This window comes from Nicotiana tabacum, chromosome 6, assembly GCF_000715075.1.
Source record: "Nicotiana tabacum cultivar K326 chromosome 6, ASM71507v2, whole genome shotgun sequence".
Taxonomy (NCBI): domain Eukaryota; kingdom Viridiplantae; phylum Streptophyta; class Magnoliopsida; order Solanales; family Solanaceae; genus Nicotiana; species Nicotiana tabacum.
The window spans coordinates 91,239,961-91,259,283 of record NC_134085.1 but is presented as its reverse complement, the minus strand read 5'-3'; positions in this window follow the sequence as shown (position 1 = coordinate 91,259,283).

Genomic DNA, 19,323 nt, shown 5'->3' with positions numbered 1-19,323 from the left:
GTGTTTAGGAGTAGTAATCAACTCAAAATACTCCAAAAATATTACATTGGATCATAGGAGGGAAGATGGGATGGATTCCCCTTGATAGAGCAAGCCCTAACTCAAAAAAATGACTTGAGATTTTCTATACCCGGTCTTCGGGTATTTATAGGGCTGCTAGGCACGTGACCGTGGTCAAAACGTGCTCGCGCTGCGTGCGGAGGCAGAAATTTTCAGTTTTCCCGCGGACGCGCATCTGACACAGGTCCGGTAAAATGGTCATAACTTTTTGTATACACCTCAAAATGACAAACGGTTTGATGCGTTAGAAACTAGAATCAAAGGGATTTGATTTGATAGGTTGTTCATCGCACAACACCCTATATAAATGGAGATATGATTGTCCAAAGTGAGGTCTTGTGCGTCCTCATTTACAACTTTAGTCTATTATGAAATTTTCCAACTTGGTTTAGACTTAGGCCTCTCCTTAGACCCCAAATCATTTATAATATGACTTATACGCTTATTAATATATCTAATTGATATACATTATATCATGAATCCTCATTTGCATGCAAGATAAAATAATTAGCCTACCTTGGCACCACGAAATCTTAAATTACTTAGCAAAATTTTCTGGGGCTTTACATTCTCCCCCGCTTAAGATCATTCGTTCTCGAATGAGGATCAAGGTTCATTCATTAGTCATCCTTACGTAACTTCAGCTTTTTCACATCATGAAATATATCAATAGCCCCGAATTTGGCTAACTCCTTAAATTTCCGAAAATTTTGCCAGAGTTTCCTTTGTAACTAGGCCTATCCACATGTCAGAGGGCCCCAAATACATATCCTAACAACATATACATGTTCCATAGACATAACATAACTTGTACAACACCAACCATGGCCGCATAGGCAACATATATAACCAAAATGGAATATTAACATAGATCAAATCAAAAGATAAGAGTTCATAAGAAGCAAATGCATAAAAGTTGTTACATGACTATTCAAACAAATGTGGGTACTTCTTTCTCATTTCTTCCTCGGCTTCCCAAGTGGCTTCCTCAACCTACTGGTTTCGCCATAACACTTTTACGGAGGCAATTTTCTTATTTCTCAATTTCCGGACTTGCCTATCAAGAATGACAACTGGAATTTCTTCATAAGATAGTTCTTCATTAACCTCAATAGCTTTAATTGGCACAATAGCGGACGGATCTCCCACTACCTTCTTCAACATAGACACATGGAAGACCGGATGTACCAACAACATCTCGGGTGGCAGCTCGAGCTTGTATGCCACCTGACCAATCCTTTGAATGATTCTGTACGGTCCGACATACCTCGGACTTAATTTTCCTTTCTTCCCAAATCGCATGATACCCTTCATGGGGGAAACCTTCAAAAATACCCAATCATCTTCTTTGAACTCCAAATCTCTGCGATGAATGTCCGAATAAGACTTTTGGTGACTCTGAGCAGTTTTCAACCTCTACTTAATAATCTTGACTATCTCCATGGCCTGATGTACGAGGTTCGGCCCTATCAATTTTGCTTCTCCAACCTCAAACCACCCAATGGGAGACCTACATCTCCTACCATACAGTGCCTCGAATGGTGCCATTTGGATACTAGCATGGAAGTTGTTGTTGTAAGCAAATTCTATGAGTGGAAAATGGTCATCCCAACTATCTTTGAAATCAAGAGTACAAGCACGCAACATGTCCTCAAGCGTCTGAATAGTCTGCTCTACTTGCCCATCGGTTTGAGGATGGAAAGTTGTGCTGAGATTTACTTGAGTACCCAAACCTTGTTGAAATTTCTTCCAAAAGTTTGCCATGAATTGAGCCCCTCGATCTGAAATGATTGAGAGTGGAGTGACATGCAACCTAAATATTTCTTTGATATACAGTTGAGCATATTGTTCCGCTTTGTTAGTAGATTTGACTGGCAAGAAGTGAGATGATTTCGTGAGTTGATCCACGATTACCCAAATTGAGTCGAACTTACGCGTAGTGCGCGGTAATCCTACCACAAAATCCATATTGATCATTTCCCATTTCCACATTGGAATTTCTATGCTTTGTAACAATCCTCTTGGCCTTTGATGTTCAGCCTTCACTTGCTGATAGCTCGGACATTTTGCCACAAAGTCCGCCACATCCCTTTTTATGTTATTCCATCAATAAACTTCTTTGAGATGATGATACATTTTTTAGAACCTAGGTGTACGGAATACCTAGAAGTGTGAGCTTCTGCCAAAATCCTTTCCCGAAGACTATCAATATCTGGAACACATAGGCGTACTTGGCATCGTAGGGTACCATCATCAATGACAAAAGAAAAAGTTGTGGTCTTGTGTTTATGAATTCCCTCCTTCAGTTGCGCTAACAATGGATCTTTGTAATGCTTTTCTTTGACCTCCACTACAAGCGACGATTCAACCTTATTCTGCACAATTACTCCCCCTTCACTAAAGTCCGCAAGATGAACTCCCATACTAGCCAACTGGTGAGCCTCCCTGGCTAACATCATTTGATATACCTTCAAGTGAGCCAAACTTCCCATTGATTTTTGGCTAAGAGCATCCGCCACAACATTGGCTTTTCCCGGGTGATAGAGAATATCGATATCATAGTCCATGAGTAACTCGAGTCATCTTCTCTGTCTTAGATTCAACTCTTTTTGTTTGAAAATATATTGAAAGCTCTTGTGGTTCGTAAATACATCCATGTGGACCCCATACAAATAATGTCGTCAAATCTTAAGTGCAAACACCACTGCCGCAAGCTCTAAGTCATGTGCTTCATAGTTTTTTCCATGATTCTTGAGTTGCCTAGAGGCATAAACTATCATCTTAACATGTTGCATCATTAGTGGAACATCTTTATCACATTTCTCTTACATAAGATCTCCCACAAATCGAGTTCTACAATAATTTCTCTGATATGGTTACAATCTCCTATGAATACTTGCAACTAACTCTTCTAAATTCTCAACAAAAGACATTACTGAATGAGTTTTTTTTTCATAGGACCTTCTGTCTCAAATGAATAACACCTACTAACTGGCGCACATACCCTGATAGCATCAAATTGCAGGACATTTCATCAAATGTAAGGTAACATTGTGCTCCAACTTTTCTTAGCCAACCTCTTCTCTCCTTATGTGCCTTATAGAATTTAAGAAACCGTACTACTTCCCCTGTGAATATTCTCACGATCCCTCTTTATGGTTAAACACCGCCCAAACCACACATCAACACCCTTTATATATATACAATTTAGGAAGAGTCACTAGCCCGAGTAGGGCATTCTCTGAAACTTGAGATCCTCCTCAATTCTTCAACAACGACTTTTGTTTTTTCTTCTCTTAAGTGTAAGACTTAGTCCACCGACTTTAGTTTTTTCTTTTCTTAAGTGTAAGACTTAGTCCACGTGATTCTATCCTCGATGAGTAACTCACCTCATTCCCCGTATTGTAGCTACCAATAGAGTTCCCTAATATTGCGGCTTAAAAGTTACCATGTTAAACATTTCTTGTCCGTGACAAGTGTTCATCCTCTTTCAATCTATTTTGAACCTTTCATTTGCCCTTTGGGTAGATTCTGTTGTCTTTCCCTTTTTGATCGCCCTTTGGCCGGGACAATATACTGGTACCATCTTTTCTTTCTAACTGAAACATTCATTCAGATTCTATTTTGCTAATAGTGCATAATTGATAGACTTATTGTGCCACACACTTGTCTACCTCCCGTGTACTTGTAATATCATTGTGCCTGGTTTAATGAGTTTATCATACCACAACTTCACCACCAGTAGTCTCACTTTCCATTGTATGTAGACATGATCTATATCTAGATCCTTTATTTGATATTCGGTGTCAGCCAATTCGGTTGCATTACGGTTAGTCCTTTATAACTTTTATTAACACTTATGCTCTAAGAGAGTACACCATTCTGATACAAGATATTTTATGATAACCATGACCATCTCAATTTATAGGTTTTCTCCCCATTTCTTCTCACCTCATCCTTCCTAGCTAGTGAATAGCCATGCACTCTTCCATATGTTACGTGGTCTTTTCGCTTAGTTATTTCATCCTGCTTACCTCTTAACTCTTGTTAGGATATCCGTGGGAAAGTATGTTCATCTGCATATCACTTAACATTTCTTTGCTTGTAAGATTTTTTAGAAGCTCTCCATCTCGCCCAAATACCCTCTTAGGTTATTATAGCATCACATTTATTTCTCCCACTCGTTCTGCCTTTCTTAACGTCTTGAAACTTTGGTTAAATCGCAAATCTATGATTAACCCATTCTAAAAACTCACAACCTTCCATATTTTACCTATAGTACTTCCTTAGGTTCCATTGTTCTTGACCCTCTAACAAGTATAAAATCCCTTTACAAACATACTCTTAGTTTCTAGGATCGTGACCCTATCATTCACATTGCCATGTACGAAGAATTTACCTTCCTTAACCTTCCACCTTTTTGGGGCTACTAGTGGTCTAACATTAGCATATCCTTTCAGATAATCATGTTATCCATTATCACTTTTCTAGACTACGCATGTCTTCAACAAAATATTCAAACATCATAGCTACATGGTCTTACTCTTGTTTCGTTGTATTTAAGTGGCCTCACTGTGGCCTTCCTCCCCCACTTGGGGCGAATATCCCGGATTTTGACACAAGTCTTAAATTTAGCAACTTCAGGGACATATGCCCCATGCCTCTATCCCTCATATATATGTTCGACTATTAGGGAGATTTAAGTCACCATGGTATTAACCTCATAAGTTCTCTGCTCTTATCCAGCCACCCGGGCTTGGGATTCCAATTCCTCGTGTCAATATCCTTTAGGAGTGTAATATCACTTCGTGCACTTCTGGATTTTTATAAAGTTCGTTGTACATGGGTCTCCTCATCGTAGGTCCAATTGACTCTCCTTTCATAACTTCTTGTCTCCTAGGAGAGACTTTCACTCTCATCATTAATCTCCTGGTCATATCTCTCATATATCGCGTGCTTATATAACCAATTTTCTTTCACACCTTAGGATCATTTACATACTTCTCACACTACCCACATGTCTATTCAAGCTTACATATCACTTGTCAATTCAATGTTTCTTTGGAGGTGGTAATCATTTTTAACACTTTTCTCGAATAAATCATGCTCATGGTACAATGTACTTATCCTATATGCCCATACCATTCGTTCAACAAGATACATGTGCCATCTCCTTAATATTCATGCCTTTCCCAATTGGTCATGTCATATGACAACATTACTTGAAATAGATGAAAGAGTGTTTAAACTTACCTTGAATCTCAACGCATGAGTTAGAAGACAATCTTATAGTCAAGCTTTATCGCACGATCTGGAGTGTTGAAGAAGGGTAACATTCCTAAATGTCTATATAGCCTCCAACTTATAGATGTGGTCGACAACACACCAATAAGAATGACTCTACTAGACACGGCTCTGAGACATCCTAGGACACTTTTAAACCTTAGGCTCTGATACCAAGTCTGTCACGCCCCAACCTCAGGAGGCGCGACCGGCGCTTAATCGAGTAAACCCCAACTAAGCAAGCCTTATTCATACATTTCTACCCAACTCACTACGATTAAGGGAACCATGCTTTCTTTTATTTAGACAATAGAAAAATTGAACTTTCACAATATTAGTCCATTTTCATGTCACAAGAAAAAACCATGGTTAAGTTTCAAGATTTTATACGGTTATAGTTTAGAAGAACTAGAGTACAAAGTTACAACATAGTTCATTGACTCATCCAACACCCTTACCTTACCCACACAAATGTCTACCGGGCCTTTAAGGATGCAAAAGACAATAATGACAACGCCGGCAACAAGGCCCCGGATATACCTCAAAAGTGGATATCTATAACAAAGGATGTAAAACATAACCCTTGAAGGAGAAAGGGGCTCACCAAGACTTTGAGAGGAGAAAGTTCCGCTACGCATGATTGGCACTATCCGCTATGGATCCACCTACATTCATTTAAAAATGTAGTGCCCCCGGCAAAAAGGACGTTAGTACCATGAAATAGTACTAATATGTATAACTAAACACCATCCAGTTAGAAAGAATAACCATACAAGAGTACAAATAAATCATAAGAAACACAAAGCTTCAAATATGCACCACGTCGACAATATAAGAGGTTCACATAGTTTTAACATAATTTCTGAAATTTTTGGTTGGGGCATTCCTTATCGTTGCATCATCATCCACATTACCACCGCTTCCTTGAGCGGAGTCTGATTACGGCCCGACCGGCTAAGTCGTCTTACCAAGACGTTACTCTTATTTCATTCTCACTTTTCAGTTTCAATTATCAATACATTACCACCATGTGTGTATAACATGGCGTCCGATCACGGCCCGATCGGCTAAGCCATCTTACCAAGACGTTACCCTTTTCCGTTAATCATCTCACTTCAATCTTTGGATTCACATAAATTAGTTTCTCGGCACTTGGGGCAACAATTACCACATTTCATAACTCACATTTCGTATTATTCCCATTTTCAACATTTATCTTGCCATTTAGGATCATAGGCACATACAAAAGTAATTTAAGTTATAAACATAGAGAGAAATTCATCTAGTTCGGCATATTAATCACGATGTAACCTTGACTTGACATTTAGACATTTAGCACATACCTCATGTTTTCCACACATCCTTAATTTACAAAGAATAACATAATAAACATATGGATAAGCATCTTCCACATACATTTTCACAACATCAATTTATTTGACATAACAAGTACCGCATCAATCGAATTCTGGGCTTACAACATTTGCGCGGGCACGATGGAGGCTCAATTTATAAAAGGAGGGGGTTTTAGCCATACATACCTTGTTTAAGATTTCCTTAAGTTACTACGACGTTCCAAAAATTCTAGCAATCCCAATCTACTTGAGACATAACAAAATTGAACACAAATTAGGAAGGTATTCATGGTTTCAGCTCATTTGAGCTTTTTATCAAATACTAGTTGAGCATCTTGATTTTAAATCTCTTTTACAAGATTTACTTCATTCCCCAACCCAATCTTTACTTAATTATGTTCAACAATCTTCCCACAAATCTAATTTGTACATGCATGTATACATAATACTATTACACCCAAGAATCATACCTTAATAACCTATCTCACATTCTCTACAACACCAACACAACCTAGGTTAGGCACCTATGGCTTCCAAGCACCATCCCATGAGTTCTAACTTATATATCATACATAAATAATCACCATATAGTAGTTAGAGATGATATACATACCTCTTGTAGTAAGAATCATGAGAATCCCCACTTGTAATGTTCTTGATCAATTTAGGGATTTGAATGGGAATCTATGGATTTTCAAGATCAATCCTTGTTAATATAAGTGTTTAAGAATAGTAATCAACTCAAAATACTCCAAAAACATTACCTTGATAGGTTTTTTATCGCACAAAACCTTATATAAATGGATATATGCTTGTCCAAAGTGAGGTCTTATGCGTACTCATTTACAACTTTAGTCTATTATGAAATTTTCCGACATGGCTTAGACTTAGACCTCTTCTTATACCCCAAATCACTTACAATATGACTTATACGCTTATTAACATACTCATTTGCACACAAAATAAAATAATTAGCCTACCTTGGCACCACGAAATCTTAAATTACTTAGCAAAATTTTCTGGGGCTTTATAATCCAGCCCAATGCAAATGAATCCAAGGTAGATCCAGCCCAAAAATCCATAGCCTGTGCCCACGATGGATGTGCAGACTTCGAAGTGGTCGATCCTGCCCAAGCGCAATAATAAGCCAAATCCTGGCATGAATTAATAAAGTCATTGCAGTGTGCAGCCTGATCCCATAAATATCTCTCACAATAGGCCCTCGGCCTCATTCAGGCATCAATCTCTCCAGTCTTTCAGTCACACAACACTCATGCTAAGCAGCCCTAATCAGTGATACAAGATGTGACAATATATGATAACAGAGAATGAGATATGATACATAAAGTTGAATGTGACTAAGCAAATAACTGCAATTAAGCAAATATCTCAATAGCAAAGAATGACCACGGTGGGTCCTAGTAGTACCAGCAAATAGCCTAAACATGATTTCTAGCATGAATCACAGTTCAAGTTCTCTAACACATAGAGTATAGTAAAAATATTCAGATAAGATGGTTACGCAGTTTCATGGAATCGAAAAAATCACAATTACTACGGTGCACGCTCACACACCCATCACCTAGCATGCGCATCACCTCAATATTAATCATAAAAGTGCAACAACACATTCAATTACGAGTCCAACCATACTAGTTTCACTCAAATATGACCTCGAATCGTTATCCAAACTCAAGAATTCGCTCAATGAGACTATAGTAAAAAACCCCAATTTTTTCTCTTTTGAAATCACCAACCAAATGCCAAAAATGAGAATAGATTCATGAAATATAACCAAAATCGAGTAGAGAACACTTACTTCAATCCACATGGTGAAAATCACCTCAAAACACGCTTCAATCCGAGCTCCATAGCTCCAAATATGCTATAATGATTGAAACCTCCAAAATAGACTATTTTATAACCACTGGGTGAATTAATGAATCGCGATCGCGGAAATACCCTCGCGATCGTGAAGAAGAAAAAACATTGCTCCTTAAAAATTCCCTATGCGATCACAGTACAGATGACTAACAGAATTAGGCGTTCGAGGAAGAAACCTCGCAAAAGCTAAGACATAACCAACATTCAGCCCAGATCAGTCCCAAACACTACGCGAACACGTAGATGCAGACGCCAACGCGATGAAGACCATCCCAACTCTACGCGAACGCGGCTATCCAGTTGCGACCACGATGAAGAAAATGCCTCGCTATAGATTTCCTCTATAAGACCTTACACAAATCTTCGCGATCGGAAAGACCAATCGAGGCACCAGAAACAAGAACACACCAGCATTGAAAACATGTAGAAAAATGGTTCAAACTCAATCTAAAACATGTCAGAGCCCCTCGGGACCATGTCCAAACATTCCAACAAGTCTCGTAACATAACATAGACCTACTCGAAGCCTCAAATCATGCATAACAATATCGAAACAATGAATCGTACCTCAAATCAAACTTAAATAAACTTTCAACTTTTGAAACTCGCAACGAAACATATCAAATCAACTTGGAATGGACTCAATTTTGCACAAAAGTCCCAAATGACATAACGAAGTTATTCCAATTCCTGGAACCACAATCCGAACTCGATATTATAAAGGTAAACTCTCGGTTAAACTTATGAACTTTCCAAACCTCCCAATTTCCAACTTCTGCAATTAGCGCTGAAACCTTCTATGAATATCCAAATGCAAATTCGGGCATACTCCCCAGTTCAATATCACCATCCGGACCTAACAGAACCATCGAAACTCAATTTCGGGATCAAATTCATGAAAGTTAAACTTGGTCAACTCTTCCAACTTAAAGCTTAAATCATGAAATTCATTCTTCCAAATTGATTCTGAATAACTTGAAAACCAAAACCGACGATTCAAACAAGTCATAAGACATCATACAAAGCTACTCATGCCTTCCAACTACCAAGTAAAGTGTGGATGCTCAAAACAATCAATCGGGTCATTACAATATATATCCTAAAAAAATTATTTAATTATTAATTTGAAACTCAATAACTTAAAGGACTAGAATCTTAAATCCATAAGATTTTTTAGCTTCGGTTCTGTGGAAAGGTCCTCATTAGCATGAGTATGTTTTTAGTCTAAGTACATTAATTTAATTAAGACTAGTATTTTAAGGTCAAATATTTACTCCAATACTACCTATTGAGACTCTATATTTGAAGGTTTTTGAATTTGCTATGTTTGACTTGGAGTGGACTTTTGTGATCGCTTAGTATCTGATCCTGCAGATAGGTGCATATTGTCATATTGGACTTGTGTATAAAATTTGGTTTCATTCCGAGGTGTGTAAGAATTATTCGGACATTTGAGTTGCATACTAGTTAAGTTTAAAAATTTGAGTTGACCATGGTTAAATATTGGACTTAACGAGTTTGGATTCATGATTTAACAATTAATATATTTGTATAATGCTTTTGGACTTATTCACTAATCTTGTTAGATTCTGATGAGTTTCAGTTGGGTTTGAGTTGTGTTGCGCTCTTATTTGATGCTATGACGCCATTGTTTGGGCAATAAAGGGTATCATATTGACCAAATGAGTTCTAAATTATGTTTTGATTGAATCATTAGATCCATACCTTGATTTTAGAATCATAGCAACAAGAATCATTGAATTATAAGGTCGTATAGGAGAGTTATACCCATTTAAGTGATTGCTAGTTTCTGGTGCAAACTTTTATTCTTTCTAAAAACGAGGAGAGTTCTGCTAACGCGAAGAAGTAATTTTGAGTTGACCATTCAATGCAAAAAAATTCTCTTCGCGAAGGCGAAGATGTCCCACATAAGCGATGAATAAAAATCACATGGGTAGTATTTTAAATTGACAGATCGAACACTTTTAGTATTTTAAGCATATTTTGACTCTTAGAGCTCGGTTTGAGGTGATTTTTATGGAGTTCTTCTCGTTTTCAAAAGGGGGTAAGTATCTACCCTTTATTTGGATTTTTCCCATGATTATATTATTTTTTGTCCGTGTTTGGATTGTAGAAATTGGGGCTTTGAGCCCCAAAATTTAGAAATAGTAAATCCTTGAATTGAAGGTCAATTTATGGGTGAAATTGGATGATTTTCTGGATATAGACTATACAAGTATGGATAAATGTATTCGATAACCAATTTGAGAATCTGTCCATGTGGGCCCGGGTTGACTATTATTGACTTTTCATGCGGGATTGGGAATTTGCTTCTAATTGATAAATAATGGGTTCTTGAGTATGTTCTGACTAGTTCACACGTTCTTTGGGCTAGTTTCAGATTGTTTAGTATTTGTTTGAGGTGTTAGAGCAGTGTTGGAGCCGGTTATCCTATTTTCGAGCTAGGTAAGCCTATTGTCTAGTCTTGTAACAGGAAAATCATCCTTGTAAGCATTTTATTTGCTATGTTCTATGTGTTATGGTAGCTATGCACGAATGAGGTGATGAATGTACGTGCATATGCTAGGTTTTGAGACGTCTGGGTAGACTTAGACATATACTATGCTTTAGCTATATTACTTGAGTTAATCTTGCCTATTTAAGTGCTTTAATTCATGATCTAGCCTGAGACTAGACTTGATTGGTTTACCGAGCTCTGTTACTCTAAAAACTTAGCATGATTGTAACGACCCAACCAGTCATTTTCTGTATCTGAGCCCCTATTCCCCTATTTGATGTTCCCCATATGTGTATTTAAAGATTGATAGTTTATTTTGATGTTTTCCCATAATTATTTCTATTGGTTATCATTTTTATCCATGTTTGAATTGTAAAAATTGGGGTTTTGAGCCCTAAAGTTGTGAAATTGTAAATCCTTGATTTGATGGTCAATTCATAGATGAAATTGGATAATTTTCTAGATATTGACTATATAAGCTATGGATAAAATTATGTAACGACCCGACCGGTCATTTTGAGCTTTGCACTTCGATCGCTAGTTTTCGGGCATGACTTGCCCCGTGTGGTGTATTATGACTTATGTAAATCGTTGGTGTTGGGTTTCAAGTTAATTAGAATGAATTTAGAAGAAAAGTCTCAGTTGAAAGCTTAAAATTTGAAAGGTTTGACCAAGATTTGACTTGTATGTATTTGATCTCGGATTGGAATTTTTATTATTTGGTTAGCTCCGTTAGATGATTTGTGACTTAGGAGCGCAATTGGAATGGCTTTTGGAGTTGTAGAAAAGATTTAGGCTTAAATTAGCGAAGTTGATATTTTGGCGATTTCCAGTTGATAGGCGAGATTTTGATATATGAGTCGGAATGGAATTCCGAGAGTTGTAGTAGTTTTGTTGTGTCATTTGGGATGTGTGTGCAAATTTTCAGGTCATTAGGACGAGATTTGATAGACTTTTTGATCGAAAGCATAATTTAAGAGTTCTTGGAGATCTTAGGCATGAATCTTATATTAAATTGGTGATTTGATATTGTTGTGAGCGTTCCGAAGTGTTGAACAAGTTTGAACGATGTCATGGTATGTGTTGGTACAATTGGTTTGAAGTTTCGGGGGTTCCGGGAAAGTTTCGGCATGTTTTAGGCCGAAAATCATATCTGTAGCAGGTCCAGAAAGGTTGCAGGACTTGGAACCCACCAGCACGGTCCGCACAAAATGCAATGCGGCCGTGGTAGGTGTTGTGCGGACCACACAAAATGCAGTGCGGACGTGGTGGGGAACATTTCACTGGTCCTACTTCAGAAGCTTATTTATTTTGATCTACAAGGAATTGTGAGATGATTTAAAAACGAAAGTTGTAGCCCTTCGTGTCTAGTTTCAAAAAAAGTAAAGATATCACAATTTGGACATATGTAGAGAAAGTTATGGCTAAAATACTAAAGCATATCACTGCAGATGAAAACCTGTACGACTGCAGTCGTTTTTATGCAGACCGCAGTCGTTTTTGTGCGGTTTGCAGAGCTGGAAATTTGTGGGGTACTATACAAATACGAGGTTTTGGATTTTATTTAATATTTTCACCTAGAGAGCTCGAATTTTGGTGACTTTTCGAAGGTTTTTCAAGAAATTCATCGGGGTAAGTGATTCTAACTAAGATTTGGCTAGAGTACATGAATCTATCATTGAATTCATCATTTAATTCGTGATTTGGGATGAAATTTGGGAAGAAAATTTGTGGAATCTTCCAAAAATATAAAATGATGATTTGAAGGACCAAATGGTACCCGAATTGGATAATTTTGGTATGGTTAAACTCATGAGGGTATGAGGATTCTAAAATGTAAATTTTACCCGATTTTGAGACGTGGGCCCGGGGCTCGGGTTTTGGTAATTTCAGGAATTGTGTCATATTTTGATTGTTTGCACTGGGCTTTGTTCCTTTAGTATATTTTGACGTCCACGTTCTGATTTTGGATAGATTCGACGCGCGTGGAGGCTGATTTGAGGGGAAAAGGCGTCGCGAGCAAGAGATTTAGCCGGTTCGAGGTGAGTAATGATTGTAAATGATGCTCTGAGGGTTTGAAACCTCGGATTGCATATCGTAGTGCTATAATGAGGTGAGGCACATGCTTGATGACGAGCGTGGGGTCGTGTACTATTGGGGATTGTGACTTGGTCCGTCTCGATTGATCATTTTACCGCGTATTTGATTGAAAACTATTTGCTACCATCATTATTTGGGCTGAATGTCATATTTGGGCCTAGTGCCAGCTATTTGAACCCTACGGGGATTTTTGTTTATATTTCCTCACTGTTTTGACTTTATACTTGAACTCAGTCATGTTATTTTCCACTATTTTCAGAACTCAGCCAAGTTTATTTTGCCTTAACACTTGAAATGATATTTCAAATAATATTTTGGACTGAGCATCATGTTTTACTATTACCCGAGTGGCTTGTGTGATTTTTGACTTAGTAAGGCCGAGGGCCTGTATTGTGAGGATACTTTTGGGTCGGGCGGCCCGCCGCAGTAGTGAGATACTGGTTTGATTATAAGGCCGAGGGCCTGAGATATGTAAGCCACGAGGTGGCTTGTTGATATTGATATGAGGCCGAGAGCCTGTTTATCATGCCATGAGGTGGCTTGATATTGCGCTTGGGTCGTAAGGGGCACTTCTCGGAGTCTGTACACCCCCAGTGAGCGCGGGTACCCATTGTGATGTGAGATATAGCCCGAGAGGCTGATATTGTTCTATGTGATAGCCCGAGGGGCTGGTATTGTTCTATGTGATTGCCCGAGGGGCTGGTATTGTTTTGAGATATTGCCCGAGGGGCGGAGTTGTTGACATTGTGCCCGAGGGGCAAACCTTTATGTGTTTATCTTTCATATTTACATATCATTTACATGTTAAATTATGGTATTTGTGCCCGAGGGGCGGATTTCTGTGCTTATCTGCACTACCTGTTTTGCATTCATTTGTGTAACTGTTGAAAGAGTCATTTTCAAAGAAGTTTAAACTAAGCTAAGATGTTTTAAGAGATTTTTTACAGCTTTACTGCTTTCTTACTAGTTTTGAACTGCTTCTATACAGCATCTTGATATGCTATACGTGATTTCTTACCATTCAGACTTTAGTTATGATTATTACTCACTGAGTTGGAGTACTCACTTTACTCTCTGCACCTTGTGTGCAGTTTCAGTTTCAGGTATCTCTGCACCTTGTGTGCACCTTGTGGCTGATCGGAGGCAGAGTTATCGGAGTTTAGCAAGGTATCTGCCGACATTCACAACACCTCTTTTCTCCCTCTTCATTTCATTAGCATGTGTCTTGTACATTTCAAACTTTTCAGTTGTATGTATACCCTAGTAGATGCTTGTGACTTGTGACTCTACGGTTAGGGCTGTGTTGGGTTGTACTTCCGCACTTTATTGGCATTATTCACTACTTAGTATTGCTATATCATGTTTCAGACTGCTTTTATGTTATTTAACTATTTAAAAAGTGAATTAGGTTTAATTGGTTGGCCTTATCTTCACGAGAGGCGCCATCATGACCGGGTACGGGTTTGGGTCATGACAAGTTGGTATCATAGCCTAGGTTACATAGGTCTCAAGAGTTATGATAAGGTTTAGTAGAGTCTCGCGGATCGGTACGGAGACGTTTGTATTTATCCTCGAGAGGCTGCAGAACCTTTAGGAAAACTTCACATTCTTGAATTCTTATCGTGCGTCCTTTGATTCAGCTTGAAATGTAACTCTTTGAATTCCTTCCACGCGTTCATATGCGCGCATGAGCACTCAGTATCAGATGTGCATTGATGGCTTGTGATTCCCTGATCGTGGGGTGAGATGTGATCTCCGTGAGTTGATATTGGACTAGTCTAGAGAACTTGAGGCCGGATCTTTGCCTATAGCTTGAGCACCAAGGTGCTGATTGTGTGAGCAAGTGTTTCCCAACATTATATGTTGGGTATTGTCCCTATTAATGGAAGCGACGGTTGGATGGCTATGTGATGAGTATGTTAGTACTCCGAGATGTATCCATATGATTGGAAGCGATGAGAAGGGTCTGCTAGAGGATAGAAGAACTATTAGGTGCTTGATTTCCATCTTAATTCGAGGTATAACCCCAAGTTATGGGCCTGTGAAGAATCTTTTCATGTTTCCCAGTTGGGAGTGAAGTAAATTTCATGTTGCGCTATGAGTTCAGACTCAGGAAGACTAAGTGACTGCATAAAGTTTATGACGGTGGAAGGTATGCAGAAAAGTTAGTTCGAGGCAAAGCAGGTGGGTTATCTCCTGCGGAGAGTTCAGAAGTTTGTGCGATCTTTATGTTGTCTAATAGAAGATCTCATTTGCAAGTGAAAGATATGTGTTGTAATTTATATTGGGTCGCTTAAGAGAGTGGGTTTAACTGTTGCGAGAGTGAATGCGAGATTTGTAGAAGATTTAAGGTACGTGATGATCTTTGTTTTCCCAAGCTTACAAAGGATTTGAGTTTAACCTCACTATGGTATTATGGCAGCAATAGAGTATATGTGTTTTGAGTTATTGAGTGTGTTTTGATCTATGGCTTCGGGCCAAGTGGGGGAGTCTGTTATTGATTAGTTGATTGCACGTTTATGTGCTCTGTTGGTCCCAGTTTGAGGCGTTCGGGCGAATCAATTATGGCCTACGGAGATTAAGACCGAGGATGGCTCGAGTAAAGGAAAAATTCTTAACCAAGGATATAATATGCTTCATAGATGTGTGAGAATCACGTAATATCTTGAGTTGTTGTTGGTTATGGATGCTCGGTGCATAGAGCAGGAAGTTGCTTGGTTATAATGGAATAATGTCACATTCTGTGATGTCAGAGTGCTAATGAAGCACAGGTTGATCGGTTCGTTTGATCAGACTAATTGCAGTTTGAGTAGAGTGAATAACTCGTGGGAGTGGTTCTAATATGTTCAAGATTCTACATGTAAAAATAGGGTAAGTTAAAGTTGTATATGTGGTTAGAGACTAAGTTTTCATTGGAAGATGTCAAGACTTGTGGTGTTTTCTATAATAACCGTGGGATTCTATGTATCAGTATCAGGAGGTAATGGATCTAGATTCACAAGAAGTTCTTCAGAGTAAAGCATTTCGAATATGGTGCTTTGGGAATATTTAAGAGAGTATTTAGCGGCTTATGAGTCATAGAAAGTGTGCTTTTATGCTTGGGTCTCGTGTGGTAATCCTGGGTTGAGGAATTTTAGTGCTACAACAAGAGGGAATATCAAGTTGAAGATGAATCAGAAGGAAACTTAGGTAGATGGGATAGCTTGATAGTAGACTGGATCGGTATGGTAAGGATATGATTAGTTCCTTGGGTGTGTACGGGGTAATGAGTTCCTGCAGGTATTTCGCAGTAATGCTCTTAGGTTTGATGGCTTGCGTACCTTGATCGAGTTAGAAGGATTCAGTCCTAGCAGGTCTGGTTTGTGAAAGGGGAACTCGGAGAGTTCTTGATGGTTTCTACCTTGGTTAGAGATGTATATTTTCTATGGGCATGAGGAGCATGGGATGCATAGTGATTTCCTTCTAGATGGGATCAATGGAAAGTTCTTGACTAGTGGAGTACGTAGATATTTGTGGCTCGGAAGGGAGATGAAGTTCTCATGTTATCCTAGGATGGTATGGTATATGTGGTATGTTGTGGAGAATTGAGATTTGCGTGTGTAAGGTTACGGTTCAGTTTTGAATGGAAAGTTATAAAATTCTTAGGCAGCACGAGCAGTTTCAGATGATTAGAGAAATGAGCTTCAGATGATTAGGGGGATGATCTCCAGATGATTAAGGAAATGGTATTGCTAAATGGGAGTGATTTGACGAGGGTATATGTTTCAGAAAAGGCAATGTGATTAAGTTGATGGTACTTCGGTAGAATTGCAGCGCTTTCTTGTTAGATCGACTACTGATACTCGAGTTTTCTTGGTGACACAGGGGAATTTTAGAGTATCTTTCATGGAATGATTGGGTATTTGAGGTGCGGTATGCATTCGGACGGCAGAATTGGGGTCATGTATGTTGATTCATGTGCCATATAGATTTGGAGACATGGAAGTTCTCACATTCAGGCTATGTTGTGGTTGTGAGTCATGTGTATCGGCACTGTTTAGTGACTATCGGGATTTGGAGACCCGAGCGAATCTTTTGTTGCTTGGTATGTAGATTTGGATGTGATATTGGGTTCAGATTGGTTATCTCCGTGTTGTGTCATTCTGGACTATTGCGCTAAGGCGGCGCTGGTGGCTATGCCGGGAATGCCATGGATTGAGTGGCGAGGTTCAACGGATTATGTCTTAGTAGAGTGGTTTTATATTTCGAAGACCCAGCGAACGGCTAGGAAGGATTATCCTTCTTATTTGGGCTTTTATGATGAATGTCAGTGTAGAGGCTTCTACCATCGATTCAGTTCCGGTGGTAATGGACTTTTCAGATGTGTTTCTTGTGGACGGGCATGTCGCCGGGTAGGGTGGTTAATTTTGGCATTGATTTGATGTCGGGCACCATATCGTATGGCACCGACAGAGTTAAAGGAGTGGAAGGAGCAGCTTTAGGATTTCCTTGATAAGGAGTTCGTTGGCAGGCCAATATGGATGCGTGTTCTAACTTGAGTCGGCTTGGTTGGCTCTGAAATGTATTGTTGAGGGATATGTTGATTCGATTGTTATTGAGCTTATTAGTAATCTGGGGAGATCTATGAGTTACCTTTCCGCGTTGCGAGACATTATGATTGTTGGTTATGGAACATATGGTGTGGTTCTATTGGGGTTTCATAGTGGAAATCGAGCGAGGAGAGTAACTGGGTACTACGCGGTGGATGGCGTATCGATTATGTCCTTTCGGGTTGTGAAGTGTTATGTATTTGCTTACCGTGGTTATGATGATTTACTTTGGTTCTAGACATCAATTGCGCGTGGTCATCAATTTCGAGCAGAGTGACTTGAGGTGTTTCATGTGGAGAAGTGTTTGGATAGGATTGCGCGTTGCAGTGAAGTTAAGTAGAGGTATGACCGTACGGGTTAGATTCGTATGTTCTGTTCCAATGATGTGAGATGGGTTCTCAGCCTTGTGTTGTGGTGGTAATGGTGAGCTTGAGGTACAGCTCTTTCATTTGAGTCATTTTCATGATTTGAGTATGTTCAGACTGTTGCTTATTGGTGCGCGTGTTGTGCAAGTTGTGGCTTAGGCCTGTATTGATTTGTCATGTCACCAAAGTAGTATGTTGGATTAGATGAGACCGTTGGGATCATTAAGGGATATGAACGGGTTCGATTTCAGCATGTTGGAAGGATAATATCGAGGTTCGGCTCAGAAATTTGCTATGGTCTTTACCAAAGGAGAAGTGGCTTCAGGAATGGTTGATCTGAGAAATGGTTGTGGCTTACTGTGTGTTTCATTTATCATTGGCAGTATATGAAAGTGTTGGAATGAGATTTTAGTTGATAAGAGGTTTTCTACCGGTATTCGATTGTTGTGGGCAGCTGCTGTTAATAGAAGTTATCGTTACAAGCGTTTGAGTTATGTGGTTTATCATGAAATGGCATCCGAGGTTGTAGGTATGGTTGGTAACAGCTGGTTCAGGCTTATTCACAGCATAAATATGAGATTTTGATCGTATTGAGCATTTTAGAAGTGGAAATGTGGTTCTACGGTTTATGGGCTAGATTGGGTTATGAAATTTCAATTACAATGTGTTATCGGACCTATATGAGATAGGGTGACATGGGGTCACCCCCGGTTATGTGCATCGTAAGATTATTCAGCGATTGGTTGGCTTTTGGAACAACTCGGGTCACGTTTGAGGACGAATGTATGTTTAAGTGGGGAAGGATGTAACGACCCGACCGATCGTTTTGAGCTTTTGCACTTTGATCGCCAGTTTTCGGGCATGACTTGCCCCGTGTGGTGTATTATGACTTAAGTAAATCGTTGGTGTTGGGTTTCAGGTTAATCAGAATGAATTTGGAAGAACAGTCTCAGTTAAAAGCTAAAAATTTGAAAGGTTTGACCAAGATTTGACTTGTGTGTATTTGATCTCGAATTGGAATTTTTATGGTTTGGTTAGCACCATTGGGTGATTTGTGACTTAGGAGCGCGATCAGAATGAGTTTTGGAGTTGTAGAGAAGATTTAGGCTTAAATTCGCAAAGTTGATATATTGACGATTTCCGGTTGATAGGCAACATTTTGATATAGG